This window comes from Rhinolophus hipposideros (genome assembly GCF_964194185.1).
Source record: "Rhinolophus hipposideros genome assembly, chromosome: 19".
NCBI lineage: Eukaryota > Metazoa > Chordata > Mammalia > Chiroptera > Rhinolophidae > Rhinolophus > Rhinolophus hipposideros.
This window is the reverse complement of record NC_138065.1, coordinates 54,014,519-54,037,201: the sequence shown is the minus strand read 5'-3', so window position 1 is coordinate 54,037,201 and position 22,683 is coordinate 54,014,519. Positions and strand designations below refer to the sequence as shown.

Below are 22,683 nucleotides of genomic sequence, written 5' to 3'. Positions count from 1 at the left end.
CTGACATGTCCCCACTGTGTGCGTGTCCTGGTGCTCTGAGTCCTGGGATGAGGGGACTTGTGCGCTTTCTTCCCTGGGCTGCTCATCAATGTGTTGCTCAAGCACAACACCATTTAAGCATCACTCATCCCCTGTTCTCAGGTATTTACACCTTTGGCTGCTCTGTGAAAAACTAAACAAAACAAAACATTTAAAATCTCAGCCAGCAATTTACCTTATTGAAATGAAAGTAAAAATATGATACCCTCAATCTGGAACAATGGCCACAGCATAATTGTTGGGACTTCTGAAATCCCTACAAAAATGACAGAGCAACTAAACAGCAAAGTGAAAAACTCATGGACAGCAGACAGCAAAATTGGGTGATAAGGTATCCCCACAAGCCCCAGAATCCATGCAGATGAGGGCAGTTCACCAACAGCCAGCCTGATACTGGTGTCTGTGAGGGAGAAAACAGGCAGCAATGGGGCACGTGGTGAGTGTGAAACAAGAGAACCCCACACTTCACTGCAAAGCACAGTGAGGAAGCTCAAGGAATGCAGCGGGGACCCTGAGCGCAAGGCCAGCGTGTGGTCAGCCCTGTGAGCTCTTGGCATGGACCCCCCCCCCCCAGGACAGGAGTCTACACACAGTGCAGACCCCTGGGAGTAGCATCCAAATTGAGCAGGAAGCAGGGTAGGCAACAGAGACCAAGAGAAGGTTCAGGTAAGAGTGGGGTAGAAACAGCCCCCACAGTTTTCAAATCTAGATGGAAACAACAGAAGAGGAGCCGTGAAGTTAGGAAGGCTTCTGAGCTTATCATCATTTAAAAATTCAAGAAGACAAGTTCATATAAAAATTGACAACGGAGAAACATCGATGTCAAATATGTAGAGATTTCTACAAGAGAGAATAAGCAGCAAGATATCATCTTTGGAGATGTGTGACAATGAAAGCATGCCAAAGGCATATATTCAAAACAGATAAAAATATAACATTATTTCTAAATGAGCTAAAAATATTTTAAATTATGCAAGATGTAAAAGAACATAAATTAGAATTATGAAAATTCAGAAATAAAGTGACAGAATTCAAGAATCAGAAATAAAATTATTTTAGAAATGAAAACTAAAGTAGAAGGAATACAAGGAAAAATAAACCTAACAAATGCCTAAAAAGTAGGGAATGTTTTAAAACGACAAAGAAACGCAGAAAGAGGTAAAATGGATTTGAAAGTGACAAATATTAAAGATAGTCAAAGAAGAGCTAACATACGGTTAAGAGAGTTTCTTGAAAAACAAGACCAAAGCAAGGGAACAGAATTCTAAAAACAGTAACTTGTGAAACTTTCCCAAAGAAGAAAAATATCTGAAACCTCATGTTGGAAGAACATATTGTGTACTTGAGAGTACTGACACAGAACAGTCAATTTCAAGACATAGTCTAGTAAAATTACCAGACTTTAAAGAAAAAGATCACTTGGGCATCTAAGAAAAAAAGTACATGAATTATAAGGGAAAGGAAAATTAGATGATCAGACTTACAACAAGCTTTATACCAGAGGAAAATGGAGTAACATTTAAGACAAAGACCATGAGCCAAGGATTGTGAAACCAGCAGTTTTGACTAAAGGTTTCTAACACGTAAAAAAATCAGCGAGTATTGTTCCCCCGAGTCCTAGAGAATGAACTTCCGATGACCAAAATGACTAGAGATGTGGATGTAAATATTGGTAGTACGAATATGAGTTGTTAAGGAACTGCGTGAAGGTTAAAAAGGAGATATTTGTGTAATGGGTACTGCTTGTATTAGTTTCCTACAGCTGCTGTAACAAATTATCACAGTGCTGGTGGCTTAAAAAAACACATATCCACACATATCCTCTCACAGTTCTGGAGGCCAGAAGTCCAAGTCTGTTTCATTGGCCTGAAATCAAGGAGCTGGCAGGCTGCCTTCCTCTGATGGCTCCAGGGGACCACCCGTCCTTGCCCAGCCACCTTCTGGTGGCCGCCAGCCTGCCTAAGCTTGTGGCCGCGTTCTGCCTCCTCCTCACAAGAACCTCTGTGGTGGTATTTGGGGCCCAAGATAGCCTCCCCATCTCCAGATCCTTAATCGTATCTACGACGTCTTTGCCATGCTACAGTGACATTCACAGGTTCTAGACACCTGAACTCCTTTTGACAGGCTAGTATCATCTAATACGACCATTTTTTAAATGGTGGAGGAGAGGGATGGCGCATGCAAAAAAAAGTTTTCATGCTGTTTCCAGCATTATAACTGATGCTGTTGGTATTGTTATTCTCACGCTGCTGAGTGTGTGTTTTGGGATAAAGCAAATGAGTAATTATGGGACATTTAATTCTGTCACGCCCTATGTACTTGAACACCAGAATTCCATGTAGAAGAAAGAACAGACGAGTAGAAGAGGTTAAGTAAAAACCTCGTAGTCTTGTGTCTAATAGGAATTATCAGCGTGAACTCACTCATGTGTTTTCTGTCCATTTCATTCATTCTCACCTTCTCTGTCTGTAGTTTCCCAACCAATTCTGTCCCCTGAGGGAGCTCTAAAAACTACGGTGCCCAGATAGTGGTCTTGAAATACCGTTTTGCATTAAAAGATACCAGGTCTTCCTGGAGAAATGGCTGATTCCAGGTCTGAGGCAGAAAATATCCCAGGAGAGGGAGAGAGAAGACCTTCCATGCCCCAAAGAGATGCCAGGTACCAGGCATGTGTGATCACGAAGGTAAAGACAGGATGACAGGAAGAGGAAGAAGGCACTCCTCAGCCCCGGACGTAGGCACACACAACACACACAGGCAGCTGCTGGCAGCACCCAGCCAACTGCTCGGAGGGCGGGAGAGGTTTGACCCAGACTTTGCCTGTTCTGACCTCCCTGGACAGGGCATCCCTGTCGTGGGGGTGGACACGTCCCACCCACTTGGCCTGCTGCCATCACCTGTTCCCAGCCAAACTTCTGATGGAACATGACACCCTCCCCTGCCTTACCTGCAGGGCGGTGAGTGCGGGTTTTGTGCCCTTACTGCCTCATTCAGTCAATCATTCAGCTACATGTCGTTGGAAGTCCATAGAAAGGCATCTGGCTTAAGATCAGGCTTGTGCACCTGGGTCTTCTCGTGAGTCCCCCTTCCCGCACGTCAGCAGTTCTCCTGGCTGCACGCTGCCGTCACGGGAGCCCTTACAGTTCCAGTGATGGTGGGACCCCAGCCCAGACATGAAGCAAGAACACCCAGGGGCAGTGGGCACAGGGCACCCCGCTGTGCAGCTGGGCTGCAGAGCGCTCTTGTAATGGGAGGATATGTGTCTGATCCCTGGGCGTGAACGCTGCCCTGCGGCCAAGTGTACAGGCGTCTTCCTGCCGCGACGGCAGCTCAGTCCTTTCCTCTCATGCTTTCCTGCGGGGTTTCACCCTGTCGGGCCTGTGCTTTCCACAGCTCTTCTCTTTTGGCTTCAGTAGAGACAAATTGATGACTCAGTGTTAGAAGAGTTTTTCACAGAGCAGCTGGAGGTGTGAACAGAAGTCGTGCTGCGAAGACATGAAGAGTCATTACTGTGCGTGCACCCACCCAGCTCACAGGCAGAGATCAGCAGGCACCGGGATGGCACAGGGGCGGCCACACGTTGTGTGCCTCCTGAGGAGCCTTGCCAAGAAAATGGACCCTCACCTCAGCCAGCCTGCAGATTTAGCAACTATTTCCTAACAATACATGCAGGGCCGACGAATGTGTTAAACAGAAGTATGGGAATGTAATCAGCAAGATCTAGACTGTAGGGAACCCCATCGAAAAATAACCTAGGTTTTAAAGATAATTACTAGTAATTATCAGTTATGAGAAAAAAGGTGGTGGATACATCTGTAAGTTAAAATAGACATTAACCAGTTGCCATGTTTGGACCTTATTTGTATCTTAATTAGAACAAACTTAAAATTCTTTTTTTGAGACAACCTGGGAAGAGTTGAACACTGACTGGCTATTTGATGAAAGAAATTGTGAATTTTTTTCAGGTGAGATGATAGTGTTACGTTAATTTTGAAGAAATGTCTTATATCTTTAAAATGCATATTGAGTTATTTAGTGCTGGAAGACTGTGAAAGCTGGGCTTTGCTTTCACATAAAGAGCTGGTGAAGAGGCGGTGTCTGGGGTGAAACTGAGTGGCCGTGAGTTGGTGGCCGCTGAAACTGGGTAGTGAGGTCGTGGGGGTCATTCATTGTACCATTGTCTCCACTTTGGTGCATGTAAGGTTTCCAGTGGAAAAGCTTTAAATGAAAATGGAATTATTAGCATTAGTGTCACTCAGAAGAGGTGGTTTCTGAAAGGTCTTATGTGAAATGCGACGCTTTGTTGGAGCTCATTTCATATTGTCTTTGTACATTCGCAATAAATCCCAGGAGGGAAACAGCACACACTGGGTGTCTGGAACTTGTCTGGGTTCCAGTTTGGTGATTCAGCTGCTCCCCACGCCCCCCGAGCCCACGCATGCTGAGGGCGGCAGCCAGATTTGCTCCCAGAAGACCTTTGGCCCCAGGACCCCTGGGTGGATTTTGACTCGCCTTTGATCTGGCTCTGTCTTCTCTCAGCGTCACCTCCAGCCACCTGCAAACTGGAGTGTCTCTGGGGACTGAACAGAATCTGTTTCACGTCTCCCAAGTGTTCCAGGAACGTCTGGAAAGCCAGCAACTGGAGACACTCTGTGACCGCCCAAAGTCACCAGGCTGTTAGGGGGCCTGGGACATCCACGACCCTGCATTCTGTGTGTTGCTCGTGTCCCACAAGTTAAATGCTCTGTGTTCCCCACGTGAGGAGAGGTGCGTGTTCTTCTTACTTACGTTCAGGTGTGCTGTTCGGAGGGAAGTTTTGCCCTGAATAACTTGCAGGCCACTGTTGGGGTACACATTTATTAGCCAGCTCATTTGTCGCACGCCCGAGGAAATGAGCACCGCCGCGGGGCCCGAGGACTGGCTTTTTGGGGACAAAGACATTTTTCATATTGGTAGCACTCATAAACACAGTGCTTTGTGTTTAGAAAGTGGTTCCTGTAAACATGTCCAGGTGACCTGGTTGGGCTCCCAGACCCCACCCTGCAGCTGCCTCTGCTTTGTCACGCTCCTTACCTTTCTGTAGAAGTGGAAAATCATAGCGTATGCTATCTATCTCTAGACGATGGCAATGGCCCACCCTATGGCATAGGCTGTTGCTCTCACTGTTACCACCGCTGCCGCCATCATTAAATGAGCAGCAGTGACTGCGGACATCAGCGTAGGACTTAGCGTGTGTCAGGCGTGGTTGCAAACTGGAGCTCCAGTATTTAGACACGATGAGTTTAATTCCTGCGCAAACCCTGTGGCAGGCGCATTCGGATCTTACTAGCTGTGTGACCTTGGATGTGATGAGCTCCTTCCCCAAGGTCACAGCACAGGTGAGGAGCAGAGCCGAGTGAAGCAGGTGTGTGGTCAGGACCTGTGCTGTCCCCGCTGCCACCCGACCTGGTTGCCGTATTCACTGAGTGCCGACCACACCAGGCGCACCGCAGGCGCTGGTGCGGCCTGAGCAGGACAGACGCTCCCTGGTTCTGGAGCAGCTCACGGCCAGTGGGGTGAGGCGGACAGTGAACGAGGTATTTGTAGGCAGCGGTGAGGAAATAAAACTGGGGAACGTGACCCAGTGTCTTGAGTGTGTGAGTGGGGTGCAGGTAGGCCGGCCAGGGTTTCTCTGTGGTTAGTGAGTGTCCTACCCCGAGGGGATAGAGGAAATCAGAGGTCCTGCAGTGGGAGCCGGCTTGGGAGGTTTGGGGAACAGAGAGTGTCACGGGAGGCTGTGGGCCGTGGCAGAGAGGGGTCGGCTGCCCAGGAGCGGGCACAGACTTGCTGAGACCACCCCGCTCCACCCGCTCCCATGGCGGCCCTGCCACAGCTGGCTGAGGAGTGCCGCCTGACTGTGGAACCGAGCTCGTGGACCTGTGATGGGCTCGTTTCTGAGAAACACCCCTCCCAGGAAGTGACGCCTTTCTCCAGGACACTTGGCTCCCTGGTCTCCAGGCCGCGGGGCGGGGCAGCAGTGGGGGCCTGGCTTGACGGTACATGTGAGAACAACTTTAGGTCTTCAGCGGTGTCAGTGAAGCCATGGCAGCGTGTGATGGGGGCCAAAAAGGGGCTGCCGGAGCCAGGCTTTCCCGATGGGCAAAGTGTGCAGGGCAGGGCCTGCCACACGCAAACATGGGGCGGGCTCTGTGCCCTCACCCTTGGTGGGGAGCTGCCCTGCCCCGAGGGGATGCTGCGAGGTGGTCCAGGCCCGGGCTGGAGCTGGGGGGTGGGGGGCTTCCTGCCTGCAGTCCTGAGAGCTGTGTGTGGCTGGCAGCCGATGGCAGTTATGGGAGATGGGGACCCTCCTGAGAGCTGGGGCCAGTGGCCCTGCCCCCCACCCGGGCCCCGACTCTTCCCGTGCTCTGTTCCACAGGGTCACCTGTTGGCTCTGGGCCCCTGTTGTTCCTAGTGCCAGCTTATTTAATGGGGTCTAGATTTCCCGCTACCTGGCACCATCTGTCTATAATCACACTTCTCAGAACTGCCTGCTTGTCACCAGCCTGCTTCCTGCTCTAACGGGCTGGGAACCAGTGGTGTGCTCTGTACACTTGCTGTCCTTTCAAGTGACAGGAAGTCACTTGAAGTCAGCAGGAGGCCGGGGCAGGAGGCCGGGGCAGGAGGCTGGCCTTGCCATCTGAGGTGGGACCTTCGTGGCCACTCGTGTGCAGTGCTGAGACTCGGCCCTGGGTTCTGCTTCCGTGGTCACTGGCTTTGTGTGTGTGGCCATGGCCTCCTCTTCCCACGTGTCTGGGCTCTGTTGCTTCGTCTCTGACGGACAGTCAGTGGATCAGGCCAGTACTGCCGCGCTCTTGGGGCTCCTCCCTCTGTCACATGGTATCCGGGACACAGCTGGACTGGAGACACTGTGAGCTGGACACACGTTTGAAAACGCCATCCAGATGATTGCCCAGCTTTGTCAGTAGTGTGACGAAGCTGCCCCTTCTGAAAAAGGCACGTGTGTGTTTTCCTCCCACGCCCACTTCCTTGGTTAAAGCATTTGGCCGCAGAACTTTCTGCTTGAGCCACAGGCTGGCTGTGTTGGCGTGCTCGCCCGTGACGGACAGAACGCAGCCCCCCTGCCATGTATCATTTATGTTCCTAGAAATAGCCCCACAAGGGAGTTGCTGTGGTCTCCAGTGAGCAGACGTGCGGCTCAACCAGAGACAACCTCCCGTGGTTATGTGTCCCTTCCCCCGTGTGGCCCCAGGGCCCGTCCGCTCCCGTCTGGGCTGCGTCTCAGAACGGGCTCCTCGGCCCAGTGGGGCGTCTGGTGGAGGGTGGTGGGGACAGGATCAGAGGTGGGGGTGCCTGGAGACAGGGGTGAGGAGAAGCTGGTGCCGTCCCTCGGCCTCGGGGGGAGGGAACTGGAGGCCGGCAGTGGAGGCTGTGCAGATGTTGGTTCCGGTGGGGGAAGCACGGTCGTGGCGCGGGGCTGGGGTACTGGGGCAGTCCCGGCCTGACCCGGTTGGCAGGGCACCTCTGCACGGTCCCAGCGGAGACCCGCCAGCCCACAGTGGGGGGTGGGGTGGCGCCCAGGCTGCTTCCAGTCCTGTTCGTCCTCACCCAGGAGCACCCACCCACGTGGGAGTATTTAAAATGTTTTTATTGCTGAAGCTAACATCATCATAGAGCGTTTGGAAAGCCAGGGCCACACACAGGAAGGCCTGACAGTGAGCGGGAGATGCCAGTGGTGAGTGGTCAGTACGGTTTCCAGTCTGCGTCTGTTGGTAGCTTGGGGGCACCGTGCCCAGCACGCAGAGAGTTCCTTAATTTGAGCGGAAAGACTGGGCCGTCCGCCATGAACTCCAGTGTGGGGTGTGGCCACGTGGCCCTCCATCACAACACGGTCACCTGCTTTGCTGGACTATGGCCTGGGTTCTACCTGAGAAACAGACCAGCAGGAAGGAGAGAGGTACACAAGGAGGTTTAGTGTGACGACCTGGTTTTGGTGACGGTGGGGGCTGCCAGGCAAGTCCGAGAGCCATGGGGCAGGCTACAAGGCTGGGACGCTGGCACAGACTGAAGCTGCTGCCACAGGCAGGAAGCCCTCTCAGGGAGGCTCAGCGGCGCCCTCAGGCCTGTCCCCCGAGCCCGGCAGGCCCACACGTGGTCCAGGCCCATCTCCCTCAGCTAAGGTGGAGCGATTGCGGATTTTCGTCACATCTCCGAGACACCTTCTCAGGTGATGATGGAATGACTGGGGCCTGCAGCCCGACCCCGTTGACATGCCTGGTAATCCATCCTGTGTGAAAATTAATCTGGGGGGTGGGTGCGTCACTGCCGTGGTGGCCCCACCCCTCCTCCTCCCCCTCCGTGTCCGATGTGCTTACAGGTCTGCAGGAGACGCCTGGGCCTCTTCATGCTCAGTGTGGACTCGTTCTGACCCGTTGCACTTCTGCGTAGGTTGGCTCTTGTGTGCCCGTTGCCTGTCCCAGGGCTAAGCTGGAAGCCCTGGCAGGGACGGGATGGCGTCTTCTGTTGCACTTGTCTGTCTGTGTGTCCGTCTGGTCTGAATCTACGCTGTGGCGCCGTGAGTGGCCTCGGTGAGCAGTGACGGTGGCCGAAGTCCAGGTCCCAGAAGGCCAGGTTCCTGTTACAGCTCCTCACAGAAGAGTAAACAACTCGGTATTTTGTTTGTTTGCTTTTATTCATCCAACACACATTTCCAAGAGCCCGCTGTGAGCTGGAGGTTGTCCCGAGGACGGAGGACTCAGCAATGGAGACCTCGCCGTCATCTGGCATTTACCCTGGCCTACAGGATGGCGTGCAGACGGCACTTTCTGTTTTTCTAAGTTCATTAAATCCCAGCGCTTCTTATTAATAAGTGAACCCCCACCCCCAGGGGAGATACTGCCTTTGTCATGCACCTCATCTCCATGCCACCTGGGGAGTTTGTGCCTTATTGTTTGGCATGGGGTTTCAGGGACATAGTCATTCAGCTGAATTGTTATTCATTTCCGTTCACTCAGCAATCTCTTCTCCTGTGCTTTCATTCTAATCATGAACTGTTCATTCCTTGTACATATTTACAGAAAGTTCATCATACCAGAATGAAATATTCAAAGTTATTTTAAATATCGATCACTTTCTTCATCATTACCCAATATCCCAAATGGAAACTCCTCAAAAAATACTTGTATTCTAAACTGAAGTTTATTTGTGACCTTATTTCTTTAAGAGGGTATTTGCTATTTAGAAGGTGATTTAAGCAGTAGAATGTAACCTATGAGTTGTACAAGTGGGAAACATTTGTTCTACATTCAGCCCCTACTTCCCTTTAGTATTTGAGGGTATCTGTTTCAGCTGAGGCATTCCTGGGCCACGAGGCCCACCTGGGACCCCCCCCACCCCCCGCCAGCTGATTAGTTGGGTGGTGGCTGTTGTGTCGCTTAAGAGGGTCCTGATGCAGCCGCTGCTTCTTTTTACCAGTCTCAGGAGATTCTCATTTGTCCCTAGTAGCCCTGGCTGCTTTTCCCCTTTGCTCTGCACACAGGGGTTCACGAGGACTTGCAGGTGCCAGTGTACTGAGTTTTGTGGGTGTCCTTGTTATCTGCGGCCAGGGGGTTTCAGGCGGTCAGCTCAGCTTGTCTGACTGTGCTGTCTTCGTTTTTCAGGATGTGCCTGCTTCAGTTTTAGCTGCAGTATGCCCACGCTGGCCTCCCGTGAGCTTGCCTCCCTCAGAATTCTGTCCTCTCATCTGGCCGTGGTCCCACGTGCCTGAGATAACTGTTTTCTCTGGGTCTCCACCCCCTAATTGAGTAAGCTGGGCCCTTGTCATCTGACCTCATTTTTTCAGTGGCCATTATTGCTCAGCGGCCCACAGACCAGGCTCCCTGGCGTGTGCAGCGTCCTGTGACTTCCTACCACTGTGTCCTCGCTTGTTGTCCCTGCCGGGAACGTCCTCTTTTTCCACGTGTGTATTGATTTATCCCACTATCTCAGCTCAAATGACACAAGCTCCGAAGCTGGCCCTGACCTCTGCTTCATTAGCAAACCGTGCAGTACCCGTAGAACCCTTCACAGGTCAGTGCCAATCTGCACGGGGCCGTGAGCTCCTGGAGGGTGGCGACTCCGTTTCGATCGCCTGCTGTGTCCCTTTGTGAGCCTGTGCTGGGCCCCTAGCAGACACACACTGTGTGTAGAAGAATGAGTGAATGCCAGCCTGTCCTAGCCACCAGGCCCGCGAGAACTGCCCGCGCCCCTCGAGGACTCTGACCGTCCTCACGACACAGGTGGTGGTTAGAGACCTCGTGCTGCTGCTGAGCTCAGTGTCATCCTACACATGTGGTCTGTGATGTGATTTACGCGTGTTCCTTTTTCCCACCGAAACCGGAGGTCTCTTGAGGACAGGGACCTCCGCCACTCTTCAGTAGTGAGAACTCTTATCAATTTCTTGAGCGTAACAGATTTACTTGTGGCCAAGCGTTTGCATATCGGCCTTTCAGTCGGGGAGATGCTGTGTTAGACTTTGTCTCTTTCTTGTTTTGTCCTGTAACTTAGCAATAACAAAATACCCCTGCTACCTTTCACTGAATGCTGTCAGGAGGGACAGCCAGCGTGTTAGGCCGTCTCTCCATGGTTTACGTCAGGGTACAGCGTTGTCCATGGCGGTGGCTGGCAGAGGCCACCTTCTTACTGAGCAGCAGTGGGTCCCTCCTAGACATCGTCTAGTCTGCAGCCTTCTCCCAGGCTCTGTGGTCTGTGTCACAAGACGGGTGCCACGTCGGTGCTATTAGAGTAAGGCCAGCGCCTGCACGGCAAGCGTAAGCCGGGATTTGTCGGACGGATGGGTTGCTGGTCATCAGACTCACCCGAGGAACTGAAAACACAACACTGATTCTCAGGACCACTGGGGTTCAGTGGGTCTCATAGTCCAGGCTTGGCACCTGCAAATTTACCCTTCTCCACCTTTCTACAGGTAAAAGAAGAATGAGACCTAGGGCAACGGATTTGGGAAAAAGGCTTAGTCATGAGTGAGGCAGAAACGTTTTTCCATTTTCATACTGTTTTTGTACCCATAGGAGTTTCCCCTGCAGGTTTCTGTGCTGGAGGAAGCTTGTGCCTTCAGACGGGTATTTTGTATATTTTGTGTTTGATCAAATGTTTGTTTGATACTTGGTCCATGCCAGGTGGTGGGTGCGGGGATGCAGGAGGAGACCTTTGGTCTTGGGGACCCTGGATGCAGTGAGAAGCCCGTAGATTAGCAAATAAATTCATTGACATGCTGCTGGTTTCGTGACAAGTGACAGCAGGGCCTAAGTGGAGCCCCACAGAGATATTAGCGTCTTTGTTGTATTAGTTGCTGAGGTAGGTGGGCCAGAAGCAGGTAAGTCTGTGATGTCCCATGGTGATGGGTGGCTGGGTAAACAGGCTGAGCCAAAGTACCATGTCCTTGCAGGATGTTTCCCTGGAGGTTGGAAAGAATGCAGAGTGACCTGACTTAGCTGCTGTCACACTCAGCAGCACAGCCCTTTTATGGGCCTCTTGGACGATCCCTGGGCGCCAGCCTTAACCGGTAGCATCTCTGTTTGATTGTGATGAAGATAAAGAGAGGCAAGAAAGCACCAGGCAGGGAGTGAGAACCTGTGGCTGGGAGAGTATGGGCCGGTGCCTGCAGTCTCCAGTCGGGCTCGTCACCTGTGAAGCAGCGGTAACAATGTTGTCGGCTCGTGTTGTCAGATTAGTGCAGGATCAAATGAGATAACGTGGGAAACACTTTGGAAACTGTCAGCTGCCCAGTGCAGTACCGAGTGTGGTGGCAGTGGCACATGTGTGTCCCAGACACGTTGCCCCCAAGGTTGGCAGAAACCTCCTGACCCTGGTGGGGGTTGTGGGACTTTTGAGGCAGTCCCTGGGGCGTGGGGTGGGCACCTGACTCAGGCGCTGGAGGTGCCGCATCGGACACTCTCCTTCTGGCAGAACGTGGTGCTCACACGTGTCCCCAAACACAGGAGTCCGTGGGGCGCTCGGGGTGGGAGACTGACTCCTGAGGAGCCTGGGCTGGGGGCTGCAGAGGACTCGGCTCCATCTGCCTGCTCAGGTAGAGAGAGGAAGTCAAGGCATGTAGGTCTGTCCCTGAGCCTCAGGTGTCGTGGAACGGGGAGGCCTGCTTTGGACAGTCCTCTGATGAGACAAGGAGTCGTTACCGTGACTCCAGTAATAGCACGTAACCGTTGCTCTGCTTCCTCTCAGCTCCTTAAGGCAGACTGGGAAGCAATGGTCACGTGCTCGGAAGCTCACAGTGGGGTCACATACTGTTTTTCCCTGAAAATAAGACCTACCCCGAAAATAAGCCCCAGTTAAGATCGTCAGCCAGACAGATGCATTTGGTACGTTATGACGGTGTTCCAGAAGAAGATGACATGACTGTATTTGAATAAATATAGATTGTTGTACATGAATAAAGAAGACATCCCCTGAAAATAAGCCCTAATGCGTCTTTTGGGGCAAAAATTAATATACGACCTGGTCCTACTTTTGGGAAACAGCCTCTGCCGGTAACAGACGAGGAGCCCAGAGCCTCCAGGCCATGGCCCCCACGCCAAGCTCTTCGGGATGTAGCCGTGTGGCCTCCCGTGTCCGGGGCCCGGGCCGTCACCAGTGCACAGACCTGCTTCCCAGAAGCCCAGCTTGCTTCTTGCCAAGGTTCCGGCTTCACCTAAACGTGCCCAGTTTACTGTTGGCTCCGGTGGTTCTCTCTGAGCCGCAGGCTTTCTCGTCTCTTCCTTTGTGGCTCCTTTGACTTGGCGCCTACTTGAAACTTTGGTATCAACAGGAGCTAGTGATGGGAGTTAACCAGGTATCAGGGGTCACGTGTTGGCTGAGATTTTGGGGTCCATCGCTGTAGTTCCGTCTGAGTTCCTTCTCCAGCAGCCATTTGCCTGGAAGCTTCTCCGGCTGTGAGCGTTCTGTGTCAGTCGCCAACTTAGTCTGTGTCCTTTGTGTCTGAAGTTAGACTCTCGGAACTGAATTCTGACAGCAAGGGCAAGACGGGGCTTCCTGCGGTGCCCTGACCCGGTCACCTTCTAACGCGCACTGCAGGCCTTTCCACCTCCCGAGCGCTGCGTCACAGCCTAGCCCGCAGCCACCCTCTATCTGTCCCACCCATTCCCGATGGATCCCAGGCCAGTGGGTTCCCTGCCTCTTGCTCGCCACTGCTGACCCCAGACACCATGTGCAGTCTTCTCCAACAGTCTGCACGCGGGGTCGGCCTGTCCTGCTGGTTCACGGTTCTCAAAGTGGGATGTTTGATAGGAACCAGACTGCAGAATGCTCTCGCCTTTCATAATCTGGCAACACTATGAGTTACTGACACTTATTCTTCTGTCTCTTTTATGGGATAGATGAATCTACTTGGTTTTAGCTCTCAGGTGACCCATTAACGTTCTGCTGTGGCACTGGGTGGCCTTTAGCATTTTATTGGACTGTCATATAAAACAGCGCCCCAAAATATGTTGGAACTGGTACCGATTGTCTTAATCTTGTTGTCTGCACTGAGAAGTCCCAGCTAAGTGTTTGCTCAGCGTCTCCTTAATTGCAGTGCCGTTAATTTCTCTCTGCTACAGGAAGCCAAGGTATTTATAGACTGTTGTTATTATTTCTGTGGCCGGGAGAATAAGTGGCACTCACCCAGTGACAGGACCCTGGGATCAGGTCTAGTTCCTGCCCCATGAACTTGGTGTGAGAGGAGCTGGGCCGGGAGGAGGGAAGGCAGACAAGACATTTCCACAAAACTGTACCTATTTTAAAAGGGAGAGAAAATGAATTCAGTTCAAAAGGACACCGTAGGAATTCAATTAAATGGGATAACACAGATGACAGGCATCAAGACAGCATTTATGCTAAATTACACAGCTGAGAAGTGAGTCATGGCGAGCACAGATAGAAGGGACGGATAACAGGTCTCAAAGCAGAAATGGTAGGGGTGTAAGAGGTGGGGGTAAAAAGGGGAGATGCAGTCGGTTAAAGGTCAAAGGAAGGTTAACGGCATCCCGGGGCCCATCCTCAGTGCTGTCCCTCCCTGACTGGCTGCATCTCATGACCTTCCAAGGCCTGCCCCTCCCACCTCTCTGTCCCGCCATCCTGTCCCCAGCTCTACTGCTCTGGTCCTGGTCCTCCTTACCTCTCACTGGTCTCGTGTCTTGCCCTCAGTCCGTAATGCATGAGGCTGCCACACAAGCCTGCCCAGAGCTGCGCAAAATCCTTAGATCCGGGCTGAGGCCGCAGCATGTGACTGGCCTGTGGCTGTGTCATGTCTGCGTCCCCTCATGTTCTGTGTCCTCCGAGCCTCTGTGGCTGCACTGGCCAACTCAGGAACATGTTCCTCTTGCTTCCATCCCAGGCCTTGTTGAGGCGCATGCCTGTAGGTGACGTGTGCTCATAGCTCCTAGGTGACAGGCGTGCCTTCTGTTTTATCTCCTCGGTGGTCATGGCTGCCGGCTGAGTGATGGACCGGCCGTGTCGTCAGGCTGCAAACCCCCCAAGGACAGCATGCTCTCTGAGTATCTGCAAAGGTGTTTGACTTTCATCTACAGCAAGGGGAAGACAGGCTCTTGGAGTCGTGGGAAGATGCGTTTCTTCCTCGTTCTGGAAGGTTTCCAGCACCGGAGGACAGGGGCAGCTGGTGTGATCGTCCTGAATTTGTGGATATGGTCTTGGTGGGGGCACCTGTTCTATTTGCAGAGCTGGCATTTACTTTGGACTCTGAGAAGCAGAAGCCTTGTCCATTTCCCAAGGGGACGGGCAGGTCTGTGCCGGGAGCTGGCAGAGACCTGTTTACTCTGTAGCTTGGCACTTACCGTCACCATCTGGGGATCCGCATGACAGCGTGAGGGTGGCTGGGCCACTAGTGACCTGTGTGGGGACTCAGGGAGGACGACGGAACTTCAAGACCGGCAGTGACAGACGGGCAGACCTGCTTTCTGGAACGGCATAGGCCTCACCCTGCACGGACTTTGTGCATTTGGGGGGCTACCTGTCACTTGATTTCTGCATGTTACCGAAATTTGTCCCGGAGATGGAACGTTCTAAATTGGCTTTCTCTTGAAGTGGGCACTCTAAACATTTTTAAAAAATGTCCTCAAAGCCTGTTTGACGTTGAGCCCCCAGTGCGTGTATGACTGCCATTACGGGTTATGTCGTGTGATGGCCATGTGACTTAGGCACGTCCTACCACCCAGGGTCCCGAGATGGGGAGTCTGGTGAAAGCTGCTAGATGGTAAGTGGGAACATCCCGACAGCCCCAGTTAGTGCTGTGATGATGGTGGCTGTCGCTGGGAGCCGCAGGTCCCACGAGGGGACTGCTGGGCCGTGTGGTCAGCACCGCACAGCTGTGACCTGAGTGTGGGGCGGAGCCCAGCTCTGAGTCCAGCAGGGAAGCCTGTGAGCCCAGCCAAGCAGACGGGCCTTCCTTGATGTTTGCAGGTCATGGTGACGCCTTGACCCACCCCCACCACAGCTCCACACTCGCACGTTTGTGACCCTGCCCCTCATGGCTCCTGAGGGGTCAGCCAGCAGGGGCCTGGGCTTGGCCGGGCTGGCGCGTCTGGTGCTGTCCCCCTGCTCTCTCTATGTGCACCTGCCTTTCCCCACGCTGCAGAGGTCGGAGTGGCTGCTCCTTACCTGGGCAGGTGGGAAAGGTGGTGTCAGATGGCTGGCCTGAGCTGGAGGACAGTAGCTGGTGAGAGACCGTGGAAAGAGAGTTGTGTCCTTTCTTCCTTTAATGCTTCTCAGCCGGCCATAGCTGGGGGCTGCTGCTGAGCAGGCAGGACTCAAGCCTCCTGGCCTCTCCGGGAGAGGCACTGCCCTCACAGCATGCTCTATGACTCCTGGAAGGGGGGCACTGTGGCAGGCCACCTGAGGGCGGTCAGCGTGCCTCAACACTGAGCTGCTCGGGTCAGCGACTCACAGAGAAGCACCGGGACTCGGGCACAGGATTCTGAGATTCCAGCCACCGCAGGATGGAACCTGAAAATCTCTGTGCTACCTGTAGTCCTTGGTTCTGATGATGGGGAGCTGAAAGCTGGGGCCCATCTCCTGTGCTGCTCCAACGTTGTCATTGAGGGTGTCCCCCCACCACACAGATTAGGGACACGACCTCTTCGGCAGTGTCACTTCTCACGTTGCCTGTCTGTTCCCTCTCGGTCAGTTCTAGCCTCTCAGCCACACAGGTCAGCACATTGAAGTTCTGGGCCACCCTGCCACCACCACAGCCGTTTGTCTGTCCCCCTGCATCTCTGGTTGCGATGGATCTGCCAGGGACTTCTGGGTATGTCCTGTGTGCTGGTGTGATTCTGGGCTGCGCTCAGCGCTGCTGTCGGGCCAAGCGTGCGTCGCTCGGGGCTGAGGGCACGGGAGGTCACCTGAGCTGTTTCCCCCTCGCAGCCTGGGTGGGAGGACTTCCTGCCTGTGGCTGCTTGAAGTCTAAACCCTTTCTCCCCTGATTCAGTTACCTGCCCTCCTGTGTCCCACTGACCAGAACGCCACCTCCCGCCGCGGCCACTTCGTGCTCTGCTCTGCCGGACACGTGCACACGCGGTGCCACACACAGGCTGGTGTTGTTCAGGTTCTTCCGGTGTCGGAACCCTCAGACAGAACACCCTCCGGAGCGGGGAGAGGGTCCCAGCAGCCGGGACTGGCCTGGACGGTGTTGGTCGCGTGTGGGCCTGTGAGCGAGCGAGGACACGTGGGTGTGGTCGGTGAGCTCTGTCACGCTGAGCGTCACTCGTGCCGTGGACATCCAGGCAGGCGCCGGCTCCTGGGCCTTCTTAGGGTACACATGTGCTGTTTGGTGGAAACTCCAGCTAATACAACACGTGTACTCGTGTGCCAGTCGTATTTCCCTCAAAACCGAGCGTCTTTGTGTATCGTGTCACATGGTGCTTGTGGGTCAGTTTCGGGGGCAGCTGGGTGGGTGGCTCTTGCTGCGGCTCCCAAGAGATACGGTCAGGATGCCGGCATGGCTGCCGCCTCCTGGAGTCTCGCCGGGGCCAGAGGGGCCAGCTTGGCAGCCCCAGAGCAGACCTGAGAGCCAGAAGGGGACGTCTTCAGAACATTTCTGCAGGGCCCATGTGTCGTTGCCACACAGGGCAACCTGGTCACACTCAAAGGGGCCTGCACAGGGCGGGACCCCCGGAGGCGAGTCCTGGGGGCCCCCTGGGGGCTGGCTGCCACACCCCGATTTCTCAGTGGCGTGGCTCAGTAAGTATCCCCACTCTCTCCAGAGCCCTGTGTGGGAAGGGGACTGGTTCTAGGCCATCACTTGGGGACCCAGACCTTTTCTGGGATCTCGTCCCCCCCCTCACCCCAGAGTCCCCATTCCTCTGGAGATGAGAAAGGCAGCAAGGGTTTCCTGTGGGACTTTTCATAGCAGGCGTGGAGGTCGTGGACATCACTTCTGTTCACGTCCATTGGCTGGAACACACAGGATGTCACGAGGGAGGTGGAAAGTGGTGGCAGCTGCTCAGGCGGAATGGACATTGGCCTTGTTGTTCCTGCCACGTCTCAGAGTCTCACAGACCTTGGGTGAAGGCTGTCATTCCACAGGGGAAAGCACTGGCACGTGGCTGGCTCTGTCAGTGGCGGCCGGTCAGTGTCCCTTGTGTCCCCTTGCGTCCACCATGCGGGTGGCAGGGCTGCAGGACCAGGCCGGCTAGGAAGCCACGCCGCCTGACGTTCCTGCAACTTCCCAGCCTTTCTCCACAGGAAGCTTCCACCCTCCACTCAGTGATGGTGCCCGCTCTGCCCCACACGTGTCGTCCTGCTGACCTTCCACACCACACCCGCCACTTAGATTCATGTCTGTTCTGCAGAGGACACTAAGGATCGTGAGGGTCGGGAAGTCCCCGAGACCCACAGCCACATGTGGTGATGCTGAAATCGAGACCCTTTGTGCTCCGCCCGCTGCCCCGAGCCCCTGGAGGCACCGGCTCCCAGTCCTTCTGCTGCTTCTCTGTGACAGACTCGCCAGGGCCTCCTGAGAACCACCTCTGTCCCTTTCCAGGGGCCAGGTGGTATCCGAAGACCATCCCCAGCCAGTCCCATTGCCCTGTGCTCTGGGGCCACGTGTCCCGTTACAGCAGTCACCTCGTGTCCCTGTAGGGCTTTGTGCTTTTTCAACATACGTTTGTGTCCAATCACTGGTTTGAGCCTGGCAGACCCCGAAGAGGGCAGGAGGAACAGCTGCCCTTACACTTGGGAGGCCGACGCCTGGAGAGGTCAGTGTGCTCTCCTGGTGGGCAGTGGGGCAGTGGTGATGACGGCTGCGTGGTTTTCCTTTGGTTTGGTTTGCAAATGTGGGAAGAATGGCCCAAGAGGATAAGGCTCTGTGGTGATGGGTGGGGTTACAGTTCTTGGAATCTATACAGAAATACACACGTTGATATTAATGTGTGTTTATTAATAATTGTATTGCGCTCTCAAGCAGAATTTGGCCCCTGATCTTTCCTGGGCAGATGACGGAGGCAGAGCCTGGCATGGCTGAGTGCCAGTTTTCAGAGGGCGTCCCTGTAACCCATCAGGATGGGGATGAACCTGGGAGACGTCCCCAGGGGCTGCTCTTGCTCTCCCAGCACCTGCTCCTCCTTTCCTTTCCTACAACTGTGAGAGAGGTTGTGCACCTGCAGCACCCCAAGTGGGTCAGGAGTGTTCACCAGTGAGACACTCGGGTGCAGGGAGGGGACACCACCGGGCAACCAGCCAGCATGGGGTTCACTCAGGACACGGACCTCTCAGGATGAACACAGGACAGCTCGAGGCAGACCGGGGCGGCCGGTCATCCCGACCACTTCTAAAGATGCTCCTGGGGGGCCCTCACCACTCCCACTCGGGCCCCTGCTTCCTGTACCCAAGGCTCCATATGGCTATGGCAGGTGGGCCGCTGGACAAGGCAGTGTCCTGGAGGGGCCCTGGCTCAGGACATGCCACTGCATTTTGCCCAGTGGCTGCCCCTTGGCCCGCCCTGGCTTTGGCCCCATCCTCCCTGTGTCCATGTCTCTGAAGCTCCCTGAACTACAGGGACCAGAGGTGTGTGTGGGAGCCCCCCCATCACCCCTTGAAGACAAGACCAGACGAGTCTGTCAGGGGCTCACAGACATTCATTCGATGGACATGAGCAGCATGTGGCGACAGGAGCTCAGCAGACTGCAGTGCTGGAAGAGGAGCGGATGCCGGCTGTGGGGACGCATGGGGACAGTGGGAAGGCCTCGTGTGTGAGCAGAGAACCGGAGGAGGCTGCCCGTGTGGGAAGGATGAGGGTGTCCAGCGCGTGGCTTGTTTAGCTCTGTGGTGTGTAACACGACTTTTCTCCCCTCTCCATGAAAATCTTTATTGAAATATCAATTTCTCTCTAAGAAAATCCTTGAGAGATGAACAAGAACCCTTGATGTGTCTCCGAACGGGCGGCAAACGCTGCGACTTGAGGTTCAGTTGTGAGGCAGGTGGGGCACCGCCTTACTGTGTGTCCTAAAGCATTTCCTCGTGTCCCAGATGCCGGCCTGCCCGCCGTCTTCTCCTCCCGGCCTGTGCTGGCTCCAGGTCTCCAGGCAGCGGCTTCCAAACCCCGCTCTGAGGAGAAGGCGTGGTCGGTCTTCATCGTGTCCCCTCTCGCCATCTCTTCTCTTCTTCTCGCCTCCCTGAGTTTTGGCAAATAGAAAGCGCTGTGTCATTTTTCGTAAAGAAAGCTGATGAAATGCAGTGCACTGTCCCTCATGGTCCCCTGTGAGGTCCCCTCTCCCAGGTGACGAGGAGGCTGGCCAGCCGGCCCACATGTGTGGAGCAGCTTCAAAGTGGCAGTGCTGGGACTGGGCCTGCCGGCCGCTTCATTTGACTCTGTCACTCTGTTACCTTTAGAGATTGGCTTGGAAGTCAGGACACCTGTGTCATAGGCTCACCTTGACCCAGCACAGCAGTGACAATGACCATGTCACCAGTTACTGCAGTCTAGTTAGGGGGCATTGACTAATGTAGGGATCAGACAAACATAAACTCAGCCCTGCTAGTGACTCCACGTGTGGTGTGAGAACGAGCTAGAGAGGGAGCTGAGAGGAGAGGCAGGCGTGGAGCCAGCTGCAGACACCGTGTCTTTTCACCCTCCCAGGCTGGGCGTCTTCCTCTGTCCCCGCTGCTGCCCCCTCAGTCTGCGCCCCCAGCCTCTGACTGCACAGGGCCGTCCCCTGCCCTCGGGCAGAACAGACGGAGCTTCCATGTTGTGACTGGACGGTATCTCTGTGTCCAAGTGTCACTCTGGTGACCTGACGCTCTGTGCTGGGACATGCTGCCTGGTGATTAGCCTCTGAGTGCTGGTCGCCATGAGATGCTGTTTGGTTCAAGTGTGTCACGTGGCCGGGCTGGCGAATGAGGACGTTTGCTGCCACTGTTGTCCCAACACGGCTGGTTGTCTGATTGGTCAGCTGTGTGGGATGGCGGGAACTGAGGGCTTGGAACCCAGGACAGGGCAGTCCTGGTGGGGAAAGGGAGGGGTGGGGCCACACAGGAGGAGGGGTGGGCACAGGGGACCTGGAAAGGACAGGAGGGGCCACACGGGAGAGGCAACAGGTCACCAGAGACAGACTTGGCCTCCGCTAGTCTAGTTAACAACCAGTCTGAGCATCATGTGCCCGTCAGACATACAACGGGTAGCGTGTTATTTTCTTGACTTGTGTGGGAAGGAAGGAGCCGGTATCTGTTGTGACTGCTGCACACAGTGCAGCCTGGTGTCTGAGCCAAGGGGACAGGCTCGTGTCCCCACCTGCAGGTCTCGAACCCGCTGCTGCTCGGGGCTGAGTCCCTGCCTGGGCAGCGGTCCTCACGGGCGTCCCCTGCTGTCTCTCAGCTCTGTCTCTTCTCCTGCTCATTTGCTTGGCTCCTCTGAGTGTCCCCTTTTTTATCGGCCTGTCCTTGTGCCTGAACCAGGGCCCTCACGGTGACACTTGGCCTGGCTGGGGCACTTGACGCCTTTCTGGAAAGAATGAAGTTTCTCCATAGTGTCGTCTGCGCTGTAAAGATGAGAAGGGAAGGCCCCGGGGTGTGGCAGCGAGAGGCTCCTTGAGGAGAGTTGAGGATTCAGACTCTCGTGGAGACCAGTTTTCTTGCCTTCAGGGAGACCCTCCTGACAGAGCTGTTGTCTCAGGTGGTGACCTCGTCAGCGCTGGCGTGAAGCGCAGCTGGTTGGCCTCGTGGTGGGGACTTAGGGAAGACGTTGTAATTTCAGGTCTAAGCCTGGAGGGTGTCAGGTGACACGGTCCGCTTTGTGGTTCTTCAGCCCTGAAATTCGGTTTCCTTAGTTTAATCCCCCATGATGTGACCTGCTCTTTTTTCCCTTTCAGTCATAGTCTTTGAATGTTGGAATTTTTAAGTTGGAAAATGTATAATGTATTGTTTTACCTTTTTTTTTCTTGCTGCGTCTTTAAAAATATATTCCTGCCTGGACGGTCGGTACTGTCTCTGTTGGGGTTGCCCAGGCTGTTGCAGAGTCGGGTGGTGTCTGGACTGTCTGCTCTGGAAGGGTCAGCGGGCTGCAGAAACTGCCTGTTCTGGGAGCTTCTGGCTCATTTTGCTGCGTTGGAGAGTGGGAGGGAGTATGAAATGGGATTGCTGTGCTCTTACAACGTAGATGAAACTCAGGTCCTTGAGGGGAGGGAAATGTGTCTTCTAGAACTAGAGTTAAAATTCAGTAGCTATGTCTCACTTCCCCAGGGATTTGTTATCTGATGAACTCCAGCATCAGACACCAGCCAGCAGCAGAAGGGCCCAGAAGAGAGGTCTGAGCAGCTAGGCAGGTGCCTGGGCGCGCCGCTGACCCGAAGGACAGCATGTCAGAAGCTCATCACAGCTCAGCTCGGAGGCGCTTGCCCTGTCTGTCCACTGCAAACCAAAGGGGACAGTTATTTCAGTGAGCAGGAACAGCTCTGCTGAGATCTAACTCGCACTCCATGGAATTCCCGTCAGGTGTGTGCCCCTGTGTTTCTTAGTGCACTGCTCTGCGTGCAGTTGTGCACCCGTGACCACTGGGTCCCCTCGAATCCCTGGATCCACGAGTGCACTGTCTGTGTCTATGGCTTGTTCTGGACATTTCAATAAGTGGAAACATATAACGTGGCTTTTTGTGACTGGCTTCCTTCACTTAGCGTCGTATTTTCCAGGTTCGTCCCTATCGTAGCACGTCATTACTTTGTACTGACAAATACCATCACACTGTCTGGATATGCCCTTTGCTTTATCCATCCATCCAGATGAACAGTTGTGTTGTTTCCATTTTTTGGCTTTTCTGCGTCATGCGGCTGCAAACGTTCACATGCAGATTTCTGTGTGGCCACGTGCCTTGGTGAGAACTGCCCAGCCATGGAGCTGCTGGGTCGTATGGTAACGCGGGTTAACTTTGTGAGAACCTGGCAAACTTTCCCAAAGCATCTCACTATTTCCTACAGTAACGTGCAGATTCCAATGTCTGTATCCTTGTCTGTACTTGTTATTGTCTGTTTTTCTTTTAGCCATCCCAGTGGGTGTGGAGTGTATCTCATGGCGACTTGGATTTCCGTAATGGCTGATGAGTGGGCCTCGCTTACTGCACTTACTGGCCATCTGTGCACAGTATATCCTCACTTA

At 54.1% G+C, this 22,683-nt stretch overlaps 1 protein-coding gene across 10 annotated transcripts in view; it reads left to right on the top strand.

The window, feature by feature from the left end:
• NOS1AP (nitric oxide synthase 1 adaptor protein) overlaps nucleotides 1-22,683 on the top strand; it is a 148,536-nt gene that overhangs the window by 34,490 nt on the left and 91,363 nt on the right. Inside the window, exon 2 of one of the 10 annotated variants that reach the window (XM_081025103.1) lies at nucleotides 21,775-22,026. The exons of 8 other annotated variants lie outside the window; for them this stretch is intronic. The gene's annotated coding sequence lies outside the window, so the exon portion shown is untranslated. Of the gene's footprint in view, nucleotides 1-8,242; nucleotides 8,264-21,774; nucleotides 22,027-22,683 lie in introns of those variants that run through there. One more of the 10 variants, XM_081025105.1, reaches the window with a different exon arrangement.